At 44.9% G+C, this 27,869-nt stretch overlaps 2 pseudogenes; both read right to left on the bottom strand.

Moving 5' to 3' along the window:
- LOC146193243 (uncharacterized) overlaps positions 1-23,509 on the bottom strand; it is a 76,466-nt pseudogene extending 52,957 nt beyond the window's left edge.
- A 33-nt stretch (positions 23,510-23,542) lies between these two features.
- LOC146193245 (uncharacterized) lies at positions 23,543-24,309 on the bottom strand (annotated as a pseudogene).
- Between the last annotated feature and the right edge of the window lie 3,560 nt (positions 24,310-27,869).

Raw genomic sequence — 27,869 nt, forward strand, 5'->3', positions numbered from 1 at the left:
CTGGACCCAAATGTATCTTTTCAAACTTTCAGAAAAACTTAATTTTAAGGAAAAATAGAGTGGTGGTGTAAAGGACAACTTGTGGATAACAGGAAATTAACAAATGCGCATGCAGAAATGCTCTACTTACACTTCGATCCCTAGTCATATCCTTGCATCCTTTCTTGATAGACGTCACGTGGCAACTGCCGCCAACACACGTACCGTATCTTCCGTTACCATTCTGTGTACCCCAAAAAGAACATGCGTGAAAAGGTTTAGATGAGTGCTTAGTTGGTTTGTGGGGTTTAACGTCCCAAAGCAACTCAGTCGATGAGAGACGCCGTAGTGGAGGACTCCGAAAATTTGGACCACCTGGGGTTCTTTAACGTGTACTGATGTCGCACATCACACGGACGCCTTGCTTTTCACCTCCACCGAAAAGCGGCCGCCGAGGCCGGCATTCGATCCCGCGTCCTCGAGAACAGTAGTCGAGCGCCGTAACCACTGCGCCACCCTGGCGGGGTGATGTGTGCTTAATACATTGTATAAATGAAGATATGAAGCATGACCTGATTTGTATATATTATTGTGCTGCAGCCTTCATGCACGTCATTTTCTTTGCATATCATCAGAGAAACAAAAAATAGTTTTACCATTTAAACTACTTGTTAGCTGCGAGGATTACACAGCAAAACCGGTAATATATGAGAAAATCTTGTAAATAAAAACAATACAATAAATGCTCAGACGAAGTTACTGCCAGGAGGAAACCTCACTTAACGTTGATTGAAAATAATTAGGAAGAGCAAGAAAATAAAAAAATGGAACAAAATACTGCAGAGATCCACTCTACTGAGAAAGTAGCGAAACTTGAGATAGTTATCGAACACACATGATCAAAACAATGCGCAGCGAGATACATCGGAAAGCAACGTGAAAAAGAAACGAAGTAAGGTGACAAACATTTAGCAGGTTGTGCATCGCTAGCTCACGTTTGTACGAACAACCGTAAAGCCGCAGTCCACCTCTAACTGCGCGAGGGATGTTGTCGGGAGTGGACAGCCGAGTGCAACCTTGTGTGGCAGCACATCTAGAAGTACGGAATGTTCGTCGGGGCTATATTATTCAAGCTTTTGCAATAGTAGCTGCTCGGTCGTGTTCGCGGAAAGCAAGAAGCCATTACTTTTCATTTGTGAAGCGCTACTGCAGGTAATGCAAAACAAAATCTGGGAACCAGGAATGAAATTTTGCCGCTTCCAAAGCAGGGAGGCGCGAAGCGTGGCAAGCAAGGTTCCGCAAAATCAGGTATTTTTTTTTTCTTGCGATACGATCAGCCTAATTCGTATCGTCTAGCAGTAGTAACAATTGCATTCATGGTTCTGGGGCTTATTTCGATGCTGGTCTCCTAAAATAAAACCTTATCCCGGACACCCGACTCGCCCACTTTTACGCGTTGAAGTCGTGCGTGTTTTAGGTGGTAGCTTTAAACATGACAGACCCGCATGTAATTAAAAGTATATTATTTTAGCCAGCTCGCTTTGATAAATTAAAAATTACCACCACAAGACTACAAAATACAGAGAACATATTAGGCCTTGTATATCTATATGCCTGCGTCAGGTCCAAGATTGTGTCTGGAAACAGCTGAGCTTACACGTCAAATTTCGTGATGAGTTAACCCAAGCTCAAATCTTTTCAATCATTATTAAATGGGTACTGAAGACGAAGGAACTCATTTTACACTCTGGTACATGGGCTTGAAACCCTCATTAGTTTTGCAACGCCGCAGTTTCTTTTGGAACAAACGTGGAAATCATTAGATGTTAGTGTCTCATGAACACATTTATTTTAGTTGACTATCAGCGGCTTGTGCATATCTAAGGAAGAATGTTTCATAATACACACACACATTAAGCCTACTTAATAGCTCCCGTATGCTCAAATACTAATAATCGTAGTGTAACATTTGCGCTATAATCAAAGGGAGAGATTCTTTTTACTCACATTAGAGGCCTCACTCGCTGATATTCAGTTTTGTCATATATATATATATATATATATATATATATATATATATATATATATATATATATATATATATATATATGAATATGCAAGAAAGTAGCAGGAGGGCAGCGGCCATTGTAGCTCATTTGGAAGAGCACCGGACGCGATATTCGGAGGTCGTGGGTTAGGTTCCCACCATCGGCACGTTGTTTTTCCCTCCCCTTTGTGTTTAATTATTTTTTCCCATAAACAGATTGCGCTAGTAATTGAGGCGATCATCGAAGTAAAAATTAAAAAAAGACAAAGTACAAGAGCCAATGCTTTCCTTGGCCTCGCCGATTGCTGGCTTCCTTCCTTCATGTATTATAACGAGTACACTCATTTCCCCTTCATTTATGTGCTTTATGTGTGGATCACTGCCTTGTCGTACCGGAGGGGCTTGCGAAACTCAATGAAGTCATGAGCCCTGCTGTGTAGGGCCACCCAAGATAGACAGGTCACGCCAGAGAGTTCGGACAAAATGTGATTCACTGGACAAGGTAATGGCAACCCACTCCAGTATTTCCTGCCAAGAAAACCCTATGGCCAGTCACAATACCATTAATGATATGGCGCCGGAAGATGAGCCCCCTAGGTTGGAAGGCGTCCCACATGTTACTGGGGATGAACAAAGGGCGATTCCTAGTAGCTCCAAGACGAATGACTCTCTTGGCTAGAGCCAAAAGACGCTCAGTTGTGGATGTGTCGGGAAGCGACCGGAAAGTCCGATGTTGCAAGGAGATATATCACATAGCAACATGGAATGTAAGATCTATGACGCAAGGTAAACTGGATGTCGTCAAGCGAAAAATGGACAGATTGAACATTGGTATCTTGGGTATCAGCAAGCTCAAGTGGACCGGCGACCATTATGTCTTTTATTGTGGGCACGAATCCAAGAGAAGGAATGGGGTCGCTCTCATACTAAACAGAAGAATGGGCAAAGCAGTGCTAGGGTACAACCCCATAAACGACCGAATGATTTCACTTCGGATCCAAGGTCACCCTTTCAACATAACAGTTATCCATGTCTATGCACCGACCACTACTCCTGAAGAAGCTGACGTTGAGAGATTTTATGCGGACCTACAATGCCTTTTAGACCGCACCCAATCATAAGACGTCGTTTTTCTCATAGGAGACTGGAATGCTGAAGTCGGGAGTGAAGAAATATGCGGAATTGCAGGCAAGTTCGTTCTTGGTGAGACAAATGAAGCTGGGCAGAGGCTAGTAGAGTTTTGTCAAGAAAACAAACTAACCATAGCGAATACTCATTTTCAACAGCACTAGAGGCGCCTGTACACATTGACTTCCCGGACGGTCTGTACAGGAATAAGATAGATTATATTCTTTGCCGGCAGAGATGGAGAAGTGCTATACAAGCAGTAAAAACAAGGCCTGGTGCCGATTGTGGCACCGATCATCAGCTTCTTGTTGCCAAAATTAAGCTTCGATTGAGGAAAACACAGAAAACTAGAAGACCATTCAGGTATGATCTGGATCAAATTCCATCAGAATATGCTGTGGAAGTGAGGAATCGATTTCAAGAATTAGATCTGGAAAACAAAGAGCTCGAAGAGATGTGGAATGATGTTCGTGATATAATACAAGAAGTTGCTACTAAGGTAGTTCCAAAGCAAAAGAAATGCAAGAAAGCAAACTGGTTATCTGAAGAGGCTTTGCAAATAGCTGAGGAAAGGAGGATGGCAAAAGTTATGGGGGGAAGAGAAAGATACAAGGTTCTCAATGCGGATTTTCAGAAAATAGCAAGGAGAGAAAAGAATGCCTTCCTGAACATACAGTGCCAAGCAGTTGAGGAAAACCGCCAATTAAGGAACACAAGAGCTCTGTATGACAATCAAAGATATCAAAGGAAGCTTCTGTGCTAAGCTGGGCGTGATAAAGGACAAACGAAGCAAGGACCTCACTGAAGCCTCAGAGATAAAGAAGAGGTGGCAGGAATACACAGAAGAACTGTGCAAGAAGGACCCGAATGTGCAAACTCAACATAAGACGGTTGTGATTACTGAGCTCGAGCCGGGCGTCCTGAAGAGTGAAGTTGAATGGGCCTTAGCCAGCCTTGCTAAGAACAAAGGTAGCGGAATTGATGGCATTTCAGCTACGTTGCTTCAAAACTTCAATCATGACGCTGTTAACATTCTGCATACATTATGTCAGAATATTTGGACAACCCTGCAGTGTCCACAGAATTGGACGAGGTCAGTTTACATCCCCATTCCAAAGAAAGGCAGTGCCAAATATTGTTCCAACTACCGCACGATCGCGCTTATTTCACGTGCTAGCAAGGTGATGTTGAAAATCCTCCAAAGTAGGCTGCAGCAGTATGTGGATCGGGAGCTTCCGGACGTGCAAGCTGGGTTTCCCAAGGGCAGGGGAACTAGAGACCAAATTGCCAACCTTCGCTGGATCACGGAAAAAGCAAGAGAGTTCCAAAAACCCATCTACTTCTGCTTTATTGATTATGCGAAAGCGTTTGACTGCGTAGATCACAGCAGATTGTGGCAAGCTCTCCAAGAGATGGGAGTTCCAATTCACCTCATCTGTCTCCTCAGGAACCTGTATGAAGGGCAAGAAGCCACATTTAGAACTGGGCATGGTCTTACTGATTGGTTTCCTATTGAAAAAGGAGTGAGGCAAGGCTGCATACTGTAGCCTTGCCTATATAACCTATATGCAAAGTGCATCATGAGGAAGGCCGGTCTGGACGAGTCTTCAGCTGGAGTGAAGACTGCTGGAAAACGTATCAACAACCTTAGATATGCGGATGATACCACTTTAATCGCAGAAAGTGAAGTTGAACTCAAGAGACTTCTGATGCGCGTACAAGAAGAGAGTAAGAGGTTTTCTGCTTAAACTGAATATTAAAAAGACAAAGATCATGGCGTCTTGCCCTATCAAGTCCTGGAGCATCAAGGGACAAGAAGTGGAAGCTGTGACAGATTTTCTCTTCTTGGGCTCCAAGATTACCTCGGAAGGAGGCTGCAGCCATGAAATTAGGAGACGCCTGCTTCTGGGAAAGAGAGCAATGGTTAGCTTTGACCGCTTAGTAAAGAGCAGAGACATTAGTCTGCTAACCAAGATCCGTATACCTCGTGCTATGGTCTTTCCAGTTGTGATGTATGGATGCGAGAGCTGGACTGTGAAAAAGGCTGACCGCCGAAGAATTGACGCGTTTGAATTGTGGTGCTGGCGAAGACTCTTGAGAGTTCCTTGGACTGCCAGAAGATCAAGTCAGTCGATATTGCCGACCATAAACCCTGACTTGGTTGGTGACTTGGGTTTGGTTCCCACCATCGGCACGTTGTTTTTTTCTACTTTGTGTTTAATAATTTTTTCCCTTAAACAGATTGCGTTGCTAATTGAGGTGATCATCGAAGTAAAAATTAAAAAAAGGACAAAGTACAATCCCCAAAGCCTTCCTTGGCCTCGCCGACTGTTGGCTTCTTTCCTTCATATCTGCCTTCCGCAAATTCTTTTTCCTCAAAAACGCCCCTCCTTCCGCAAAATTGCACTCTTACTTCTCATTTATTAGACTTCAGCTAGTATATGCATGCATAACATGGGATTCTAACAGTAAGGAAATTATCAACCGCCTTGAAAAAATACATAGAAATTTAGTTCGATTTATAATAATTAAATTCGCAAGGTTTGACCCTCCCTCTCAAACAGTTATAAAAAATTCTATTCCCACACTTGAATCCCGCAGAAAAATGCTGAGGCTTGCATCCCTTAATTCTCTCCTGATAAGTAGCAAGCTGGCAATAAACGCCACAGAATACATCACCATCCTGTTTTATTAACACCCTATTATGCGCGAGCTGACACGTTTAAGTTTTCGTTTCTTCCTCGGACAATGTCAGACTCGAACAATATTTTACAGATGGTTACACAGTGAGGCCATTATTGTACAATTCGTATCACGTTTTACTGCTGTTGTCGTTTGCTCTTGGTCACTTGCATCTATGCCCCCCCCCCTTCCCTGCGTTGACCCAATGGTCTTCAATATATATACAGTGTACAAGTGCAAGACAAACGTTAGGGTTCGACTCCCATCATCGGTGCGTTGCTTTTTCCTTCCGCTTTGCGTTTGATGTTCTTTATCCCTATAATAACCATAAGTCTAATTCCTGGCAATTCCAACAAGGTAAACAAAGAAAAAAACTACGTTAGTCTTGCACTCGTCGACTGTCCACTCCTTTAAATTTTTTAATAACGAGCCCCTCAGTTCCCTTTCAAATGTCTCTTAATATTATATGTGCATGTGTGTGTGTGTGTGTGTGTGTGTGTGTGTGTGTGTGTGTGTGTGTGTGTGTGTGTGTGTGTGTGTGTGTGTGTGTGTGTGTGTGTGTGTGTGTGTGTGTGTGTGTGTGTGTGTGTGTGTGTGTGTGTGTGTGTGTGTGTGTGTGTGTGTGTGTGTGTGTGTGTGTGTGTGTGTGTGTGTGTGTGTGTGTGTGTGTGTGTGTGTGTGTGTGTGTGTGTGTGTGTGTGTGTGTGTGTGTGTGTGTGTGTGTGTGTGTGTGTGTGTGTGTGTGTGTGTGTGTGTTATTTCAGGGCATAGATTACTTAATTCGCAAATATTGGTCAAGAAAGTGTGAACCACGGCTGATATACTTACGAAGCACCAGGTACCATTCCTATGATGTCCAACCTCTTTTGTTTCCAATATACAGGTGCAGTTATTGACGTGTCCTGTAAGCACAACCTGAAATGCATTGACGCAAAGAGTGATGGGCTCACATCAGCCTCTCTGCTTGCGCACATTTAAAATGATGTAAGGGCACCGAAAGATTAGTCCTAAGAGTGTTTAACACTATGATGCGCTTAAACTAAACCTGCTTTGGAAACTTCGTAAATACTTACCGTTCTTCCGTTGTACGGAACACTTATCCATTCACGTGGGCAGGTCTTGTGAATGATTTTTGATGTCATACGCACACCATCCATAACATTTTCGTCCATTGGCAGTCCGAATCCTATGCAGCAATGCCGCAGAATAATGAAAATTACCCGTTACTGTCACTATAAAAGAAGAATAAAAATTATGCTCGTTTTTGGCCGCGTTCCCGGAGAACGAATTGCGCACAATGCACTAGGCGAATTCGATAGTATTACCGATCGCTGAATAATGGAAGTTCCAACGTGCCCGAAGCTGAGAATATTCGCATAACGGATGTCAAATAACATGAGTAACTTTATGGTTTTGGTACATGTGCCATCAGCCATGAATGCAAGCAAAACAAAAGCGTCAGTATGCCTTAGGTTATCACGCCTCCTTCGCCTTAATGGCGAGGGCATAAATAAAGATAACACGGCCGTTTCAACGATGCTTCCAATATTCTTTTTTATAGCGAGAGCAATAAAACGCGTTCATAGCGTTCACTGCACCATTCATAGGTATCCAGCCAGTCATCGACGTCTTCATCGCGACGGCCACCAAACAGCGGCGGGTCGCGTTGTCGTGTGGGCACTGTCAGAGGGGGTGGTGTAGCCGAGGTAGAGGGTCCTTCCGGTTCTTGGGTACTCTCGGTAGACATAACGATGGTGGCAGGTGGTAAACATTGACCGGAACGTAGCTCCAGCGAGAGGCAGGGCACAAAACAGCAAGGAGATCAAGTCTCACCTCAACCACATGTTGAAGAAGGCCAGGTCGAGACGGCAAGTTCGAGATTGCAAGGCAAGGGATGCCGTGTCTGGCGTTTATTCCGATGGACAACCGAGGCGCGTCCCGCCGGTGGCGCCCCGGGATGATCAAGATAACGATGGTACGTACACGTGAAAGAAGAACATCCTTGATACATATTTTTACATATATGAACCTAATGAACCTAGGAAACTAGGAAAAAGGAAGATGAGAGAGCTAAACTGGCGATGGGTACTCCCGAAGACAGAAAATAGACTTGCAGGGTGCTGACGCAAGGCTGTGGAGAAGAAGGTGCGACAAAATAACACAAAATTAACGATAGGTCTCATCCGCGAAACCTACTGATTTTGGTTCGCATATCCTGGCACTGCTGCGTTAGGCTTCCAGCGGAATAGACTTCCAGAGAGCATTGTTCAATATAAAGCATCCTTCTTGTTGCAGCATTATTACGCACCGTCTAGTTGCAGCGCTGAGGCTTCGAATCAATGTTGGTGCGTTTTTTTCTTCATCCGTTTAATGTTGCTGTATGTTTTCTGAGTGGTCATCCTGAATTTTTCGGAATGTTTTTATATAAGGCCTGGAGTGAGAGCAGCCCACGTTGTTCACTTGGGCGCTTGGCGATCTAAAATAGCTTTCAGCTGCTGAAGTCGCGTGCGCTAGGCGATTCCATGAGCGCGAACTCCGGCGATAAGCGAAGCTTCGAGGGTCCGCATGAGGCACGGAAGGCGGTTATATAAAAATATATTGTAAACTCCTTTTGCCTTCATATAGGGACAGCAGATTTCTGGGAAGGAACATTATAGGATGGTGGCGGGAACGAAAGGAGCGGAATAAATCAGTATGAATTGTAGGGGGATTATAGAGAGATTCATTACTCGGCCCCTGTTCGTTGTAATTTATCGCTTTCTGGACTCGCGGCATCAAATATATTCATAGTATGCATTATTAAAGTAGTTGCAGCAGCAATCCAGTCAAAACATCGGGAGGTTTCTTAGCTTCTCTTTCGACCCTGAAGAGGTCTTCTTTCCTGCCTGGTGGGCAAACCCCTCCGAAATAGTGGCACCTTTTTTTTCGTTTTTAGCACCAGAAGTGCTGTCTGGTGGAGCACATCTCTTCACGATCTGGGGATGTCTGTGCGCAGTGGGTGGCCGAAGAGCGCACACGGAGATCGTCGGCATTTCATATGAATGCAAGCTTTAGTCTGTATGCGTATTTGTGCACGTTTGTGTGATTCTTATGTTTGTTTTTGCCTTTTCCTTGTTTTTAAGTACAGGTTTACATAATTGGCACAGCAGCAGAAAACTCTAAAGCATGCATGAACCAGGACAAAAAATGACGAGCCTTTAATTTGTGCGTTTCAATACATTTGCGAAAACGATAGGTACGGCAGAAAACTGCCAGTACACGACACGATGCGCTTCACTCATCAGTAAGGGACAGATCAATAATTTTAGCTTATGTCAGTACGTCGTCGGAAAAGTAAAACGACAAGCGTAGTTGAAGAGGTGCCTGGTATCCGCGAAGACAAGCATGCAAGAGGTTAAACATATATTTCTGCTGCTTTCTGGAGGGTACATTGCTATATCATTTTGCTGAGACTATGTTCGTTGCCTAACCGAAGGACTAAGCTTGTTGGTTCAAAATGTCGTACTCTGGTCTGTGAGCCTTTAAAGCAACTCAAGTGGCTGAAGGTAACCATGTTTTGTACACGGGTAGCCTCATGTTACAGCGTCGGCACATTACACAGCTCAGGCATCAATCTTTTTTTTTCTGGCCCAAAAGTGTATTTCACTCGGTGAGATGAGACAATTTATCTTGAAGAAGCGAAACAGCTAAATTATGCTCGCTGAAATCGTGCGCATGCCCTAAAATTGATTTCAATGAATGGTTTTGCTGCACTAGCTGCGAAAGACACTGCTATTTTGCTGATTTGTTGTATGCCCATTCTGTACAAGTAAAACACGAAGCAATGTGAAAGTGATTCGGCGTCGACAGCACTTTGGAATTTTTGTTTTGCCGCCAGCAAGCACGCCTACACGCTGCTACATCGAACCATCCCGCAACGGCTGCAGTACGACCGCCGCAATTCGCAGCTTGGTGGCATGCTTCTCGTGGTGCGACCAGTAAGCGTTCAAAAGCATTAGAGGAGCGTCAAAAGAAGATCTCGTTGTGCCGATGGACATCGTGTCAAGAGCTCAATAGTCTCTCCACCGTGCACCACACGGAAAGATTTTGTAAACATCACGAAGGTACTGAAGTACCGAAAAAAAAATCTCTCAGCAAGCATCCCATACGTCAAATATATGCACCGTATATTCGGAGCAAAATATGTTATTCAGTACACCATGTAACCGTCACTCATCTGCTATTTCTTTACTTTGACCTCAATACGTCATGACATGAAAAACAGCAAGAAATATGCAGAACCGTTACACATCCACACACTTAAATGTGAAAGACAGAAAGCAAAACAGCTAGAGAGTTGCATAGCAACATGGCGCAGAGAATCAAAACAGATGCGTTTCAGTTTTTATCAGTGATTAGTACGCGATGCTGAATGCTTGACCTGTCCTTGCCCCGCAGATTTAGCTACAAGTTTTCTCTGTCACTGGTACGAATAAGAATGAAATTAACTTTGAATAAATGCAAACACTCAAGTAAAAGTTCGTTTAGGAGGCGTGCATACTGGAAGGAGAATATTCTTGCTGCAAGGGGAAGATCCCTTGCCGAAGTTTCTCTTTAATCCTGTACAAGCTGAGAGAAATTCGGATATGATACTGCTCTTGAACAGCATATTAACGCTGCTTCGCGAATGAAGTTTAAGTTTTCTTGTGTTATATTCTTGTGCACGAAATTTACAGCTAGAAGCAATATTGTCACGGGTTCCATCGCTACCCGGACGGCAGTCCAGAAGGACAGGGTCACAGGATGGGGTTGAGGCACAGGAGACAGAGAGCAGGCGCTTGACCAGGCAAAAGCAGCGGCGTCCCAGAACCACGCGCACTCCGCAGAACTTCGTCTTCTTCTCCCTCCAGAACTGACACAGTTAGCGCGGGTTACAATATGGGAGGGAACACGGAAGCGAGTGCCCTTCGCATTTCGTAAACCGCTGGCATCAAAAAGAAAACAGGAATGAGTGGCACCAGAGTCATGTTCGAGAAAAGCCAAAGCTTACATTACATGCGCCTTTACCGTTTATTCTTATCACAACTAGGCGGCAGAATGTTGCCATGCGTGGAGGCCATGAGTTACCATGATCCCTTTCACATTGTCTCTATCTGTACAAAACAGCCATGGTCATACAGCAGTAAAAAGATTCACTGATATTTTCCTCGCTACGGTGGCGTAGTGGATAGAGGGCTAAACTGTTGAATCTAAGAACGCGGAATCAAATTGCCTCCGCGATGGCTAGGTTTTGATATCTAAAGATGGATAAGCTAGACGCCATGCACTGCGCGATGTCAGTAAACGTTAAAGAATACTAGATGGTTGAACATTTTGGAGCCCTTCACTACGGTGTCTCACATAGCCCGATCGCTTTCGGACCTTAAAATGTATAAGCACTATGAACCATTGTGAATGTACCGTCAAGAATGTGGGGAACCTGGGCTACCCAGGGGGCTCTCGAGTGCCTAGTGGGTAATTACAAAACTTTGGTTCAGTCTCTTTTTCACGACAAATGGGTGGCTAGGTCCGGAAACGTCGCAGAAGATATTTAAGCTGATAAAACTCTTTGCCCAGCCTCATTACATAGCCCGTTAGCTGACGCGAGCCACATGCGGATATAGAGTGTGAAATGTCATGCCGACCGCTTGAGGCTGGTGACGTAGAAAAAATTTACAGTTGCACCAGAAATTTCTTGCTACTCTTGCAAGGTTTTGTAGTACGACACTGCTATCCACATGGTACACTTCAGCACAAACTGCCTTTTATCAAAGTAACTTATGTATAGGTGTCTGCAAAATTAAAATAACCATGAGCTGCAGAAAATTATTAAATTTAGTAGACATGATCGGCTTTTTTAAAACCGTATACACAGCACCTAAATTGCATAAATGTACCACACATGCTAAACATTCGCAACGCACTCCATAAATACTTACAGAAAACAAATAATTAGTATTTGTGTTCCAAACCTATTCAGTGTCAAGTCTTTTGACGCATTCATTTATTTGGACAAACTGCGCCCTTGACTGCTTAATCAAATATTTCTGAATGCAGGTCTGCCATGAATTTGTAATTAAGGCTTGCCTCTCTTTGAAAGCATCTGATGGCGTATATTTCGATGGCAAGTGATTTGTGATGCCAGATACTGCTACGGGTCGAATCATCGAAGACAAGGCAGCTGACAAAGTGTGAGTGCGCATGGCGCGTGCGACCAAGTTTTTCAGCCCTCACTAGCCGCTAATTCATTACCATGAGTCCTATTTCATCTCTCCCCAACGGTGACTACTTTAGTTGCGCCTATTTCTGATCTCTTACTGCGCCAAAACGTTACACTGCCTCATACCATCGCTACAATCAAGGGGAACACTGTGTCACTGTCGTTGATTCGTTTAAGCTATTTGGCCTAAGCGCTTCCACCTGGCATATGCGTGGCGACTCTCTCACCTCTTGGCTCCTGTCAAGTTGCCCCATTGGACACTGACCATGCTCCAGCTTCTGCAGAACCTGCCCCCGATCCTACTCCAACAGACGCGATCATGGCAATGATGCCCTCGCATCTGCTCCTTGGCCAATCTTGTTAAATGCGCGCACTTCTAGTCCTTTTCCATCATTTTCTACCTCCGTAACATCGCCTTCGACCAAGATTTTGCTGCCACGCACCGTATCGACACCGGTGACGATCGTATCCTCAGCCGACCATACGAGATCCCCATGCAGAACGTCAGGCAATCCATTCGGAAGGCGAAAAAGTGCTGGACAAGAACATTATTGAGCCCTTTCATAATCACTAGTCTTCGCCCGTCGTCTTGAGCAAGAAGATGCCTCGTGGCGCTTCTGTATGTATTACCGTCATCTGAATAAGATCACTAAAAAAAATTCAATTCGCTTCTTTGAATAGACGATGCCTTGGATTGCATTTACGGAGCCAAACTTCGCTGTATTGATCTATGATCTGACTATCGACAAATTTCAGTGAATGACCAGGACCGGAGTAGGACTGTGTTTGTCATTCCGCATGGGCTATATCAGTTTGTTATGCCTTTCGGCATATGTAACGCCCCAGGCGCATTCCAATGTAGGATGATACCTTGATGCTGGAATTTAAATGGTCTACTTGCCTGTGCTGTATTTAGACGATGTCATCGTGTTTTCACCGACGTTTTCATCCTACATGGCAGACATTTCTAAAGTTCTGTCACTCATCCGCAATGCCGAGCTAGAGCTCAACTCTTCAAATGCCATTTCGTCCGTCGTCAGCTCAATATACTAGGCCATGCCGTCGATGCTACGGGAGTTTGGCCCGATTCAGGCAAGATCCAAGCAGTGAAGGACTTCTCGGGGCCCTGTTCGTGCAATGACGTCCAATGGTCTTTGTTTCTACTTGCTTAGGTTCATTCTAGATTTTGCCGACATTGCTCAGCCACTCACATATATTCAAAAAGAATGCAAATTTTTTTTAGGGGGGGGGGGTCCTCCCTAGGTCATTACATGGCCTAGATTATAAGAAAGCTTACCACCGCACCCGTCATGGCCCTATTTGATGTGTCAGCTCCTACAAAAGTCGGTACTGATGCCAGTGGCCATGGCATCGCGGTCATCCTTTCCCAGCGCCAAACCTGGGACTCATGGTGTAATTGCCTATGCCAGCCGCATCTTTTCTTCTTCAGAGTAAGGCTACGCCATCACTGAATGAGAGTGATTGGCCCTTGTCTGGGCTGTTTGAAAATTTCGACCCTACTTTAGCGACAGGCCGTCCAAATTTGTCACAGATCATTGCGCACTGCGCTGGCTTTCTCTCGGAAGGATCCTATTGGTCGCCACGGGTGTTGGGTGCTACGACTCTAAGAAAATGCTACACTATGGTCTTAAATTTGGCCCGTTCGCAAAAAGAGGCCGACTGCCTCTCACGTTACCCAGTTGCCCAGACTGATACTACCACGAGCGCATGCGCCATTGACCTGTTTTCTCTATCACCATTTACAAATACTTGCGAAGAACACCGTCGGGATGCGGAGCTCCTCTCCATCACTGATCGGCTAATGTACGCCCAATCTGACCCTTCAGTGCACTATATTGCCGCGAAACCTTCAAAAATGTATTTGTTGTTTTTTTAACAGCCGCCGGCATACAGGCTTATCACTCTGATTCTGGATCGCGTATCAGTTCCGTAATTTTTGTTTGTTAATGCTCGATGTCGCGAATCACACCTTTATCAGTTTCGTTGTAGCGCAAGATGCACCGAGATCTATCTGGAAGGTTCCGGCCACTTGGGTGCCTTTCCACAATGTTCCAGCCCGTGCTGGTAGCTGTTTGCGACTTTATCTAGATTGTTCTGTGCAGCCTTTAAATTGAGCATTGACGAGTGTGACGGGCATTCTTTTGTTCGACGATCGACCAGCACGTTTGTTGCTATTCCCGCCGCCGAGTTGCTTAGTTGTTTTGCGGGCGCAAGTCAGCCCAATAAAGAGGTAATTTCAGTACCATCAAGCCTGTGTCTTCATTTTTGTCATCGACCCTGATCACCACCACGTGACAATATACCACCAGAATCTTCCACCTACTGGTGATGAATTTATCTTAGTTGTCCCCAAGCACATAAGAAATTTTTCTTCCCAAACTTCATGACCCCTGACGACTGGCCATCCGGGCGTTACTCGCACGTACGACCGCATCCGTCGTCGGTTCTTCTGGCTCGGTCTCGAAGTTCAGTGCGCCGTTGCGTTGGTGCTTGCGATGTGTGTCAGCATCGCAAGCAGCCTGAATCTTCTCCCGATGGCTTTCTTCGGCCCATCGACATCCCCCCAGATCTATTCTACCGTGTCAGCCCGTACCTTCATGGACCCTCTCCTTAGTCCACTTCTGGCAATAGATGAGTTTCAGTAGCCATAAATTATGCCAGCTGGGACGCGGTAACGCGCACCCCCCCCCCCCCCCCCCTGGATATTGCCGCTGATGTCGCCGACTTTCTTTTTCATGACGTCAATCTTCATACTGGAGCTCCCCGCCAATTGCTCACTGACGTTGGCCGGTCCGTCCTTTCACCAGTTGTGGACAACATTCTTCGTGCGCAGAAAATTAAAAACAAGTTGACCACAGCTTACCACACACAAACTAGCGGTCTCACTGAGCGGCTTAATGGCACTTTTACTCACATGTTCGCCATGTATACGTCTCCTGTGATCACCGTGACTGGGGCATTGCCCTGCCTACGTTACATTTGCATATAACTCATCCCATCACGACATTGCCGGCGACTCTCCGTTTTACGTCTTGTATGGTCGTGAGCCTCATTTTCCGCTTGACACATTGTCCCCCATATTTAGACTGCGCCTGTGAAGCCATTCCCTATGTCATCCATGCTCGCCAAGTTGCCCGTTCCCGCTTGCAAGCTTCCCAAGCTTCCCAGCAAGAGCACTACAACGGCAGCTACGTCGACAGCTCTTTCTCACCTGGGCCCTCATGTTGCTGTAGGTGCCTTCTCACCCCGTTGGGCTCTCGGAAAAGCTTCTTTCTCGCTATGTGGGCCCGTATCGTGTGCTGCAGCCAAGTCAGCCGTCACCTACGAGATTGAACCTGCCTTCCCCGAGTGAAGTTCCCGAAGCGTGCACTCCGATATTGTCCACGTCTAGCGCTTTAAGCCCTAAAATCTACAACAGTTGTACCTTGTTTTAACATTCGCTAAGCAGCAACGCGACGGTGCTTCTGCGCCCGGGGGCCATGCTAAGGGTCAAATCATTCAAGATAAGTCAGACGAAATGTGTGTACATATGGCGCGGACTCAGGGCCTGAATACATTACAGAAGTCTGTGTTCTGACGTCTAGTTCGCCCTTTGGTTGTCTCTCGCTCGGTGGGAGTGTATCAGTGTTTACGTGGTGTAAATGTCTCTTGCTACGTAAGAATATACGTAACAACGTAACTTGACGAAATACGGTGAATGGCAATGACGCTTTTTTTGTTAGGGTCAAGATTTATTCAGTTGATTTTTTCAGTACGATTCAGTGAATTTTTGGATTCAGAATACATGGCCCCTACATTTACGATGACCTGTTTTTTTCTAGCAGTTTTTCGCTCCCATGTTGTCTTGGTGCTGAACTCCCCCATACTGGGATTAAAATTTTTTGCTTCACTTTCGCGACGGGGAATGGAAGCTACGGCTTTTTAATCCTTTCTTACACGAGCTGCACAGCTTGATTTATCTTCTTCCTTATGTTCGCCCTGATCATGCTACACGACGTTACCAGGATCGCCATACGCAGTTAATACTAATAACAAGCCAGCTTCAACATACTTCTTTAACTGCATTAAATGGCAACGCAACCAAAAAGGACAATTAGCGGCGGCACAATATATATATATTTTTTTTCAGATATCATCGGGGAGGTGAGTACAACAGGTTGGTATTACAATAGACTAGAAAAAACTTAGTATGGTTAACCCTGCCTTGCGGCAGTGCTACACTCCAAGCTGAGACCAAGGAAAAAAGGGCTTCGCTGCGTTTTTTTTTACAACACACACCCAGATAACACACATTCTGCTCGGCAGACCCCAATTCTTGCCTTAGTTAACAGGTGGTGGATATATTCGTATCACTTCGCAAGTGCTATCAGAGAAAAAATGCATAAAATATTTGAATATAACTCTAATAACCTGCGAAATCAGGTTCGAAACAAAAGGTCTGTTGCTATGAATCTGTTGATCTCAAGTTTTAGCTGCAATGTGACACTTTTTGTGAGCCATGGTTGAGGTTTAACGCTGCTTAAGCGTGGTTTTAGCTACCTAAAGCATCCGCTGCAGTGGCTCCGTAGCTAACACGATCAGCTACTGAACCCAAGTATCCGGGGTCGGACCAGAGCGGCTCAAATCCGCTCCGATAAGATATTTCTTTTAGTGTTTAAGCCGTGCAAGAACTCGCGGCGAGTCGTTGGTAAGTCATAGGCATTTATCACTCTCCATTCGGGGCAAACTTGAGACCGGTCGGGGAGACTCGTGTATTGGAGCTATTATACTGAAACTGGTATAAATTACCAGCGCGAGACCATGTAATTGTGAAGTCAGAAAAAAAGCTCAGCCAATAAAAGCAACGGCATAAGCATTAGGGGATTTTTTTAGGCTCTTGCTCTCGCGATTAGTGCATTCGCACTAAAAAAGATGCATTAAGCGATAACTAAAAGGGAAAGGTCGACGGGCGGCTCACTTTGCTATAGGCGTACTAACGCAACGAAGTGCCAGATGTGCTTCTGATGCTCTTCATCCCAGCCTAATGCACCTTTCTGGTATGCTAGTGTCCAGTCATTCCTGTTATGATCACTGTATTATAAAATATTGTGGAACAAAATAGATTCTGTGCGTGGTATAACGGGCTTCAAAGGATCAATGCATAATAAAAATACTCACCCGCACTAATAAAGACACTCACAGCAGACAAGACACCGAAAAACATCTGCAAAAGGGAAAAAAAAAGTATAGGCATAATTAAGCTGCATGTTCAGGCTATGAAGGATAGAGTTTCACACACACTGATGATGTTTCTTTTTTTTTTTTCATTTTTCGTTCCGAATTCATGTTTTACTTTGTAGCTTTTCAATGCAAGTAGTTTGACGCACACCTTAGAACAAATATTTCATTTTTTGAATACTTTCTTATTATATTGATCACTGCACAATAAATTTATAATTACCGTCATCAATCACTGGTTCTTCAATCAGAGCAGTCTAACACCTTTGAAGGCATTTTTCATTTTTATAATATTTCAGTTATTTATTTGATCAATTACACACTTAAACATTTCTTACCTGGCATCATCAAACATTTGCTTTACAATCTCATCTTGACACATTTTAACCCCTCTGTTTGGTTATCAATTTTTATTCCTTTCATTCATAAAATGTTCAGGTAATTACAATTATTTATTAGTTGGCCGTTGCCTATCACACACCAAATGGCCATCAATCACTAGAACAATAATTCGCCATAATACGATTATTTTTATGCAGCCCCCGATTATTTCCGACACGCGGTGCCTACTGAGCCTACGGCTTTTCAACCCAACGAGCTTATAAGCTACCGCTTAATAACGCTTGCTGCACTATAGTTCGTTTTACGTACTTCAAAGGAATTCCGCTTGTTTACGAAATGATTACTCGTCCTTTCTAGGCGCGCCGACGCTTTTACAGGCATTTTAGAGCCTTTCTAAGCAGAGACTAGAACATTGCACCTTTAATGTACCTCTGGTGAATTCCTGGGATCAAACCTGTCAGCTGTTTTCAGAAGGAAGGATACAACCATTCTTTTTGCAGCCCCAGTCAACATCAGCAAACCAATGCTGTTAACGTGCAGCTTCAAGTATACCGTGTGGCAGAAATGCTGACTTCTCGCTGGTAGCCACAGTGCTCCTAAGCAAAAAACTCTCAAGGATGCAAAGAAAGAGTAACATTTAGGGACATTTTAAAAATTTCGTGTTTGCCCCGAAATATTCAGAGGGGTTGTGATCGAAGTAAAGCATCTGTAGTTAAAGAAAGAATTGAAGTTAAAAGAAGAGAAACAAAGTTTTGAGGCTATTAAATGCATGATATAGGATTGCTGTATAAGCTCGCCCACGCCCAAGTACTGGATGCAACGGAAGCTTCGAAGATATTTTAATTCAGCTCCAAATAGCGTATAACCTCATTTCTCACGATCACGACCTATCGCTGGGGAAGGTTAGCGACGTCACAGCACAGCAGCGCCACGTACTAACGCCTTGCGCCTAGGCGGTCTGTGGGCTGACCGGCAGGTCTGAAACGATAGACACTCTCTCTGAAACGATGGACACACCTGCTGCTAACCTCTGATTAATATCCATTTAATTACCTAAGACTGACTATACTTTATAATTATCGTAGATGGTTGATTAGACTGCAGGAAAGTTCGATTTTTTGCCAGTACAATGTGATATCACTTTTTGAAACCAACAAAAACTTCATTTGCAAAGCCCTACAGCGCGGGGACATCCGCAAAATGTTCTGCACTAAAGCCCTAAAATAAGTGCAGGGAACGCGAAGGATGCAAGATAAAGACGCCACGTCCAGTCAACATTGAATATCTCTATCTGTACGATACACCAGTGCAGCCGAAGACACGGCTCATACGTACATTCAATGAAGGATAGCCCTTAAAATTACTGAAGTGTTCAATTCGCCGCTGTGTGCTTCGAAATGCCGCGGCAAATGACCGGTAAGACAGACAAGATAATGGCGTACGAATAGCTTCTTATACTGCACCCAAACGAAGACGTCATTGTAAAGCTGTTATCACATACGGCGACATTTAAATGCGGTATGCGCAGCTGCTACCGCGCGAGGATGACACCGCGGTGTCCACAACTTTGTATCTTGGGGAGCAGATGCCTGCGAAAAAATTAAAAGGCTTCTAGGTTCAACTGCGATTCCAATGACATGAACTATTTTTGCTTTCTTGGGAAGGAACCCAATTATATTTAACTATCAACGATAGCGCGCAAAGAATGTATTCCTGTGATATATAATTTGCTCTATGAGTGACGTTGGAAGCCATTGTTTCTTATATCTCTTTTTCAAATATTGGATGCTTTGGGGTAAAAGACCTTTGCTAGGCTATTCACTTTCGACGTTAGGCGGGTTCGGGTGTTTCATGTACGCGTTTTCCGTCCCAGGTGTAGTTTCAAGTTTAGCAATACCAAGAGCCTATTAATATATGGCCGAAAGCCCTCGAAGATGAGCAGGTCATATGAGGCTTTCAGGATGCCACCAATAAAGTTTCTGGCGACTGATTACTATTTTGTTGCTGTTGAAAATATAAATTTGTTACTCAAGTCCCCCTGTTCAGTTTACATAAACGGGCAATAGTCATGCCTCTAGGCGAATCTTACGTCGTCTACACCTGAGCTTACAATCCACAACGTATGGGAAATAACGTGCACAAAAAAACGTACGAAAAAATTCATTTTTTCTCGCTGTCATGATCTGGCGTTAGCATGAAATGCCCTGCACAAAATCCACAGAGAACGCTATAGTGACGTATATTTGTGCGTAGGCGCACTGAGATCCAACAGGTCGTCCCTTTGCTTTGCAAGCCTTACCCTTCAACGGTTTCTATTTCTAAACCTACTGTGTCTGTGAAATTTCTCGCGATTAGCTCCAGACATTCAGGAGCTGCTATCATCAGCCACTTCTAGTCTAAAGCAGGAAGTACCCCATGGCAGTGCTGGTTCGGCACTGGCGCTGAGGAACCGGCAGGCTCATGCTATTTTGCGCGCTCGCCATTCCGCACAGTTTCACGTGCTATCACTTCGCAAGCTTGTTTTCCGTCCGTGAGATGAGTCGAACTGTCCAAGTTGTATTACTTCCTTCATTTGAGGCTTTATAGGTCTGCCCTTTGCGACATAGGTCAGTGCCGCATAGATAAGAAGGCGAGGTCTGTACTCCGCTGACTAAAGTACTGTGGTCGGAGAAAAGCGTGCTGCTTCTATACGAAGCGGCGTCATGACCTAGCAGCCTAGTTGCCAATAGGTTTTTGCTGTGGGCCGTGTCCTCTAATAAAGTTTATTACGCCGAAAGTCTTTGTCCGCCGAAACTGTATTTGTTATTATGGACGAAAAAAAGTCCAGTGCATCTTTTGAGGCTACCTGCGCGGATAATTTCTCCATTTAATATGTACGCAATTCGTCACTGCAAGAGACGAAGCAAGGAAGCGATTCGACTTTAGCCTAATTCTTCTAAGGTGTGAATTTCGTTAGTACGTACATTTAATTTTACTGTGGACTGCACGCAGTACATTAAGCTTCGAAACTACATTGGTATTTTCTTCAACTACGCGTCGAAAGGCAACAGCGTCCGCTATGTGGACCCGATCACGATACTAGTTATTTTTGCCAACTGTTGCGTTGGCATATGCCAAACCAGTGAGCACATTTTCTGTCACTCTTGGTAAAATCTTCAGAATAGATTTTGTTGCCGTGATTAGTAAAACATGCATATTTGCTTCAATTTATTTACTTGCCGTCCGAGTAACGCTAATATAGAGCACTCATCAGATATATTTACAATCTTGTTTGTGGCACCTGTCTTCTTTTCTGGCTTTCGTCGCGCCGTTCGCAGCTAGTATGCGGACGAAACAAGCACGTAGAAAATAAGAAGTATCTGCTTTTATTGTATGAATTACTGATTCTCTTGAAATGGGGCCTAAAGCACATATAATAGTCTTTCAACGACTACTGGTCGGGAATATGCTCCGTAAAACTATGGGAGGGCTTCATATACCTCCAGCGACTAGGGGGCGCGGCTCCACTGGGCAGTGAAGGCATGGAGCTGGGTGCGATTGCGACTTAGAAGGAAGTCCTTCAGCTGATGGTTAAATTCAACTCTTAGTGTACTTTTCGATATTCTGGTAACGTAATCCCTGGGCGTAAGAGCATGCCAAGCATTTTGTACTCGCCAGCATGCTGTTCCGGCTAAAGAGACGCGACCAAGAAAACTCTCGCTGCTCCCTGCCCCCAATGTAATGAATCTGGCGATGAAAATGGAGCAGGCAATAGCGGTGCAAGAAACTCCTGACTTCAGCTCTAGCTTGAAATAAGGGCGTGTTTGTAAGTAAAATAAATATATTTATACCCAAATAGCCTGTGTAGCGTCCCTTCCGCGGCAGGTACACAAATCGAATGCGTTGTATTCGCGATTGATTTCAGTGACTGCGGGGAACGAATCATATAACCAGGTTTTAGTGAATGAAACTACGGCACATTACTGTCCCATTCCCACTGATACGAAGTCGAAAATTGTGCAAATCGCAGTATGCTCGTACAACTGGCGAAAACGCCGGTGTTACCCGCTCTACCGAGCAGTAGGGGAGAGTCAGGAGGAATGGGACACTTTTCACAAATATATTTTTAGCTTTTTTATTTTGAATACAAACAGATGTTTTATAATTTAAAATATAAAGCAAAACTTGTTGCACAAATTCTGGGAAGCAATGTTTGCTACCTCTTCAAGGGCAGCTCTAAAAAAACAATTTACAACCACCAAATTCTGTCCCATTCCACCTCCACCTTAGGGTGGAGTGGGACACCACTTGGGAGGAATGGGACATGTGTAATGTTGTAGTGACAACTTCATTAGCAAACATTATAAGCTGATAGTTCGACTTCAAACTTGAAGCAGGGCTGCAGGCGCTTTGTTGCCCCGACAGTAGTCGGCACCGGCAGTTTCATAACAATGTCGGTGATTGGTACAGTTGCTCTATCTTCGTGAAGAGGAAAGTAAAACTGGGAGCTCTCATCTTTCTTTCGAAGACACCGGACACTGACGTCCAACTTCTCACAGCTCTCGACTCTGCCCGCGTAATAGACGACAGATTTTTTTTCACAGAACCTGACGAGGACAAATTCACCTTTTCCACTCTAAAACCTTCATTCGGCCATTCGACCTCAGAAATTTCGTGCCTCTCATCATCGACACTTGACATGTCACTGCCCGAATCATCAAAGGCAACGACAACAGTTTCTTCGTCACTCGAAGAGCTTATATCCGTTTGACGACGCCGTTTCATTTATGGACGAGTAGTGGCAGCAATCTTAGCTGCCTTTGGTGCTCTTTTTTTTCAGACTCCGCCGCGCAAACCTCTCCGCAGTTGCTTGTTCAATGGCACGTTTCTCTGGGGTATCTGTAAGCACTTTGGTGCTACCCTTCTTCCTTCCTTTTTGCCCTGACTTGCGTGGCGCAGCCTTTGGATAGGGCCTGAGGTCGCTTGGAATAATGCGATTGGAAGAAGGAGCTGACGTCGATGCACCTTCATTGGCCGTGGGCGTGAAGACATCTCTGAGGATGATTCGAGCAGCGTTAGTGTCCGTCTCGGAGTTCAGAACTTTTCCTTGAAGGCTTGATCCATCCATTTCACATATTACCCCGCCGGGGTGGCGCAGTGGTTACGACGCTCGACTACTGTTCCCAAGGACGCGGGATCGAATCCCGGCCTCGGCGGCCGCTTTTCGGTGGAGGCGAAAAGCAAGGCGTCCGTGTGCTGTGCGATGTCAGTGCACGTTAAAGAACCCCAGGTGGTCGAAATTTCCGGAGTCCTCCACTACGGCGTCTCTCATAGCCTGAGTTGCTTTGGGACGTTAAAACCCCACAAACCAACCAACCAACCATTTCACATATTGCGGTAGCTGGCTGTGGTGACAGCACTTCGCTAGGGGAAGCTTCAGGTCTGTCAGTCACTGAAGACATCATGTAGTCGTCCTCAGTGAAGGGCTCGCTATTGAAAGGCCAAATACCTGTTTTGTGGAAACCCGAGATTATATTCTTTTGTGTTACCGTTGATATGTAGGCGGATCCCACTAGTTCTCCAACGCTGTATATGGAGATGGCCTTCCCTGGATTATTTATAAGCCAGTCATTGCATGCAGCGTTGCAGCGAGATTTGAATGGTCCATACACAGATACACCAAGTGGCTGCAAGCGGTGGCTACAGTGTGGAGGAAAGGTCAGCAGAATGATGCCACTTTCTTTGGCCTTGTTGATAGTGTTGATGTTGACATGGCTTTCGTGATTGTCAAGGATTAGAAGAATAGGTCGTTCCTTCGAGCACTTTGTATGTGTCACAATGTGCTGTAATGCCATTACAAACAGCTCGCCGGACATCCATCCTGACCTCCTTGCCAATCCAAGACTTCCGGCTGGGGCGCCCTTCAGGAAAAAATCTTTAAATCTCACTCGCGGAAAATGAATACCGGTGGCAGAGCATTTCCTATGGCACTGACAGTGCATAAGACGGTCACCAGTTCACCGCATTGCAGACGTGACCTGGCCAATTTGTTTCTCTTCTCTTGCTGCGATAATCTTTTGCGAATTGTGGGCAGTTGTGAGGCCTGTTTCGTCGCAGTTGTAGATGCGGTCTGGAGTTAGCTTGTGTCGGTCGTAGACGCCTTTCAGATTAGAAAGGAAAGCATCGACGTTGTGCTTGTTGAAGCTCGTTGCCCGGCCAAGACTGGTGGCTTCCGGCGATCGAAGCGACAGTTCAGGATGACGGTCCATAAAGCCCAGAAACCAGTCTCTTCCAGCTAACTTGTTGGCTTCCCATGATGATGGGCACTTCCGACTTAATGCTGTTGCAAACTGGTATGCCAGGGAACGAACTTGCATTCTTGTTAGCCCATTGTGCATCTTGCTTGCCTTCAGCAAATATTCTTTCAAAAGTACTTCATCTTCTCCTGTGAAGACCATACCGCAGACCAAGTTGGAGTTGAACAAAATACTGTCTCTCGCACTACAACCCTTGTACTTCTGTACTGCTCGACCAAGGGCTGATTTTGAGATTTTAAGAGCTTCTGCTACGGCCCTTATACTTTTGTTTCTTTGCAAACTAATCTCACAGCATCCAGCATCAAGCTGTTCGTCGTTCGAACCCTCTCGGGATGCTTTTTCTTGTATACCCTTGGCATCTTCCTGAAAATCCAAATGGAACAATAGCATGCAAATGTAAACAAGCACCCTCACAAAACTCAAAAATGTCGACTTTGTCTAATTTGTTGCGTGCATTAAACAGCACTACAGCTGTAGCCAACTAGTTATGCCCTTCTCCCGGGAGGCTCACGTTTCAAATTGCGTCTTTATTTCCCCATTTGGAGTGCCCTAGCGTGAATTTTCATCTAACCAGCATATCTTCAATCTCATGCCATTTTGATGGCACCGAATAAATATTACCTCAAAACATGAAATAAACAAAAATAACTCTTTTTTAGGCTAATGCGGCTGAGCCTTGCAGCAGAGTCGCTAGCCACAGCACTAGTCGTATTGCGGGAGGAATGGGACAGCGTCCCGTTCCTCCCTCGTCTTAACTGTCCCATTCCTCCCAAGCAGCATTGCACCAACAAAGAAACGTTCCGTTGCTAAAGTTCTCTCCTTAGGCCCAAACATTTTACTGCACGAGGCACGGCACAGATGCACCTTCTTGGACAAAAATTTATATTAGCGACCTACGCGTTCTCTAAATATGATAAAGCTGTGACTGAAATAGCAGATACTTACTTTTGACACTTGAATTCGGCGATTTCTTATCGGAGCAACTTCCACACGCCACAGAAATCGGCCATTACGCACAGGCTATCCATATGCTAGTGCCACCTCGAGATTATTTGAAGAACTTTTTTGAACGAGTTGCTAGAGAGATACACCAGGGGTCCCACTCCTCCAACCGTCCCAGACCTCCCGACTCTCCCCTACTGGAAGGCCACCGGCAGTTGTAGTTCGTATTTCTTGCGGAACACATTTTAGGCTTTCTGAAATTCTGCAAATGCTAGCCGAACATACGGCTGTATAAAATGGTTTTTTAGTAATTGTCGGGGACATATTGGGGGGGTAAAAGCAGATAGAATCAACGGGAAGCCTCAGTCGCACATGGCCTTAATATTGCTATGTGGTGACAAGCAAGAAGACGGCACAACAACTAGTATATTTGTCGTGCTGTGAAAACACATGAAGCTACTATCGGTGTAGCGGATGAAGCATGATATATAATAATAATGGACCTCAGCTTTCGTTTTACAACTTCTGAACATCAATAATTGTTTTTCACAGCTAGTAAACAGCGGTAGCGCCGCGGTGCAGTCATGGCCATCGGCGCACTTATTGTATAAATATGGCTCACACTCGGGAAGCGCAGAACGTTGCGCAATTATCCTTAAGCACTGTTTCGCAAATTCATGGAACATTTGCAATTTGCGAAACCGCCGGCAGAAAAACGCTTGAAGAAGAGATCCAAATTAACACCACGGGGGTCATAGCAGACATGCGCTGTATATGTGGACGTGCCCAAGAAGAAACGGCGGTGCTGATAGCAGGACACCGCGCCGGCGCGCAGGCCTATACTCACGCCCGACTGATCTGAACTCGACGACGTGGTGCACCGGTGACGGTGTACGCTGACATCGGCGAGCCGCTGACCGTCACCGTAGTGTGACAAGGGCAAAGGCGGCAAAGAAAATTTGTTAACGATATGTCAACAGATATCGGCCGATGAAATACATGACCACACCTTTAGCGTAGCGAATATGCGCTCGGTGTTCAACACAGAGGGCGGTTGCATTTTTGCTTCGTTCTGCAAGTTTTGCAGTCGCCGGATAGAGTAGCATGTAAGCAGCAGACAAGTATATATATATAAAAAGAAAAAGACGATGAAAGAAGTGCAGGACACAGTGCCGACACAAATGACGATGAAGGCTGGAGGTTCCTAGCCGATCAGCGGTCGCGTTTCACTAGCAGCTCAGTTTTTCTTCCCCGGAATCCTTCTACGTCCTCCCTTGCTGATTTCGGCTCCCCCTCTACGTTAACAATATATTCAGAGACATTACAGCATTCGCGCCTTGAAACGCAGACATTCCTGAAGCCCGCTAAGGGTCTTAGTAAATCAGAAGTGTGTCACCTTCGAAGGTTACAAACTATGTCATTTAATATTCCAGCAACACTTCACGGCATTGAGCCCGAATACTTTTTGGCGCAGTGCAAATTTTGTGGCCAAAAAGCAAGCTTATACCATATGGTATGGGCTCTTCAACAAATTACCAGTATTGACATAATAAATCAGCCAACGTGGGAAGGCTGGAAGGCGGCCCTGTCCAGCTCGAACCTCGAGGAACAACGAGCCCTCGTCGAAAGAGAACGGGCAGCATTTAGCAACGGTGTCCAGGACTAGGGACCCAACCAGCCTCCCCTTAATCGGAGCAAATGTCAATAAATGTTTTCATCGTCATCGAGGCGATGGAAAAAACAGCGCCTAAATAGCCTTCTCCGTCTGCGGATTGCGCAGCTCACGGAGGAATCCCAGACATACGCCACCAACCTAACACAACAAAATTGGCAACAGTTTTGCGAGTTATTGAGAGGAACGCTGGTAACGTCCCGTACTTGGGCAATCCTGCGGAACCTCATGGACCCCTCTAAATCAAAATCCGCATCTACACGGACCCTGAAGCGTATCGCTCACCGTTTTCCAGGGGCGACGCCACGCTACTTCAGGCTCTTAAGGACAAATACATCGGCACTAGCCAACACCACCTAGACTACTACAAGGCCTATGAAAGCTTATGTGACGTCATCGTAGTGAGATCGTACTGAAAGTCAGCTTCACCCTACGCGATTGCATTTTTTTTATTCATTGCTGCTCTGGACCTACCTCTTGAGATTTTTAATGCTAGCGACGAAGAGGGTTATACTTTTGTTACCTGTGTTATCTAATATTGCCAATCTTTTGAATTATATGATCAGTTTGACACAATCCACCTGGCATTAATTTCAATGGCAGAAATGAAGTTGCGAGGAAATTTTCACCTTCATTCAAAGTTACTTGAATAAACATTAAGACAGGCACAAACTTCATCTGAGAGCACATTTTTTGTTTGATGCATAGATAAAGCTAAGAACGGTCCATTCCTGTCAGTTGTGTCATCTCGTGTCCGTTGTTTGTCTGCATGTCTTTGTCGGCTCGATCGCTGCTGAGCCTCGCATACACTATATATGGAACATCGGCTGCAACGATGACTAATAAACTATATATATTTTACCGATGCCTGTGTGTACTTGTTTTAGTATGAAATCACTTCTAGCCTAGCAGATGGATTTTACCAATTTCAGCTTTCAATTTGATATAACTCAGAATGGTGACCAAGTCGTGAATGCGAGGTCGCTTTCACGGAAGGGCTGGTCACAAATCTGTAACGTAAATATAAAAAAGCTGCTTAAGCTAGGAGCCGCTATTGTCATGAGTATATTAACACAGCGAGCAGCTAACTCGACTTTGAACCAGTCATTTACTACGGCAACTACGATCACGTGGCCACTAGCGAAATAAAATTGTTTCAATATGAAAATAATTTAGTTTCCAAAACAATTTTATTCCGCACTCAAAACAGGCTGAACGCTACTCGATTGCGATGCTAGCTGTGCTGTCCAAATTGTGTGCTCGATATAGGCACGCCTCGCTTTAATACACTTTGCTCAATGAAAT

Source organism: Amblyomma maculatum, chromosome 4 (genome assembly GCF_055883805.1).
Source record: "Amblyomma maculatum isolate TAMU_Amacu chromosome 4, ASM5588380v1, whole genome shotgun sequence".
NCBI lineage: Eukaryota > Metazoa > Arthropoda > Arachnida > Ixodida > Ixodidae > Amblyomma > Amblyomma maculatum.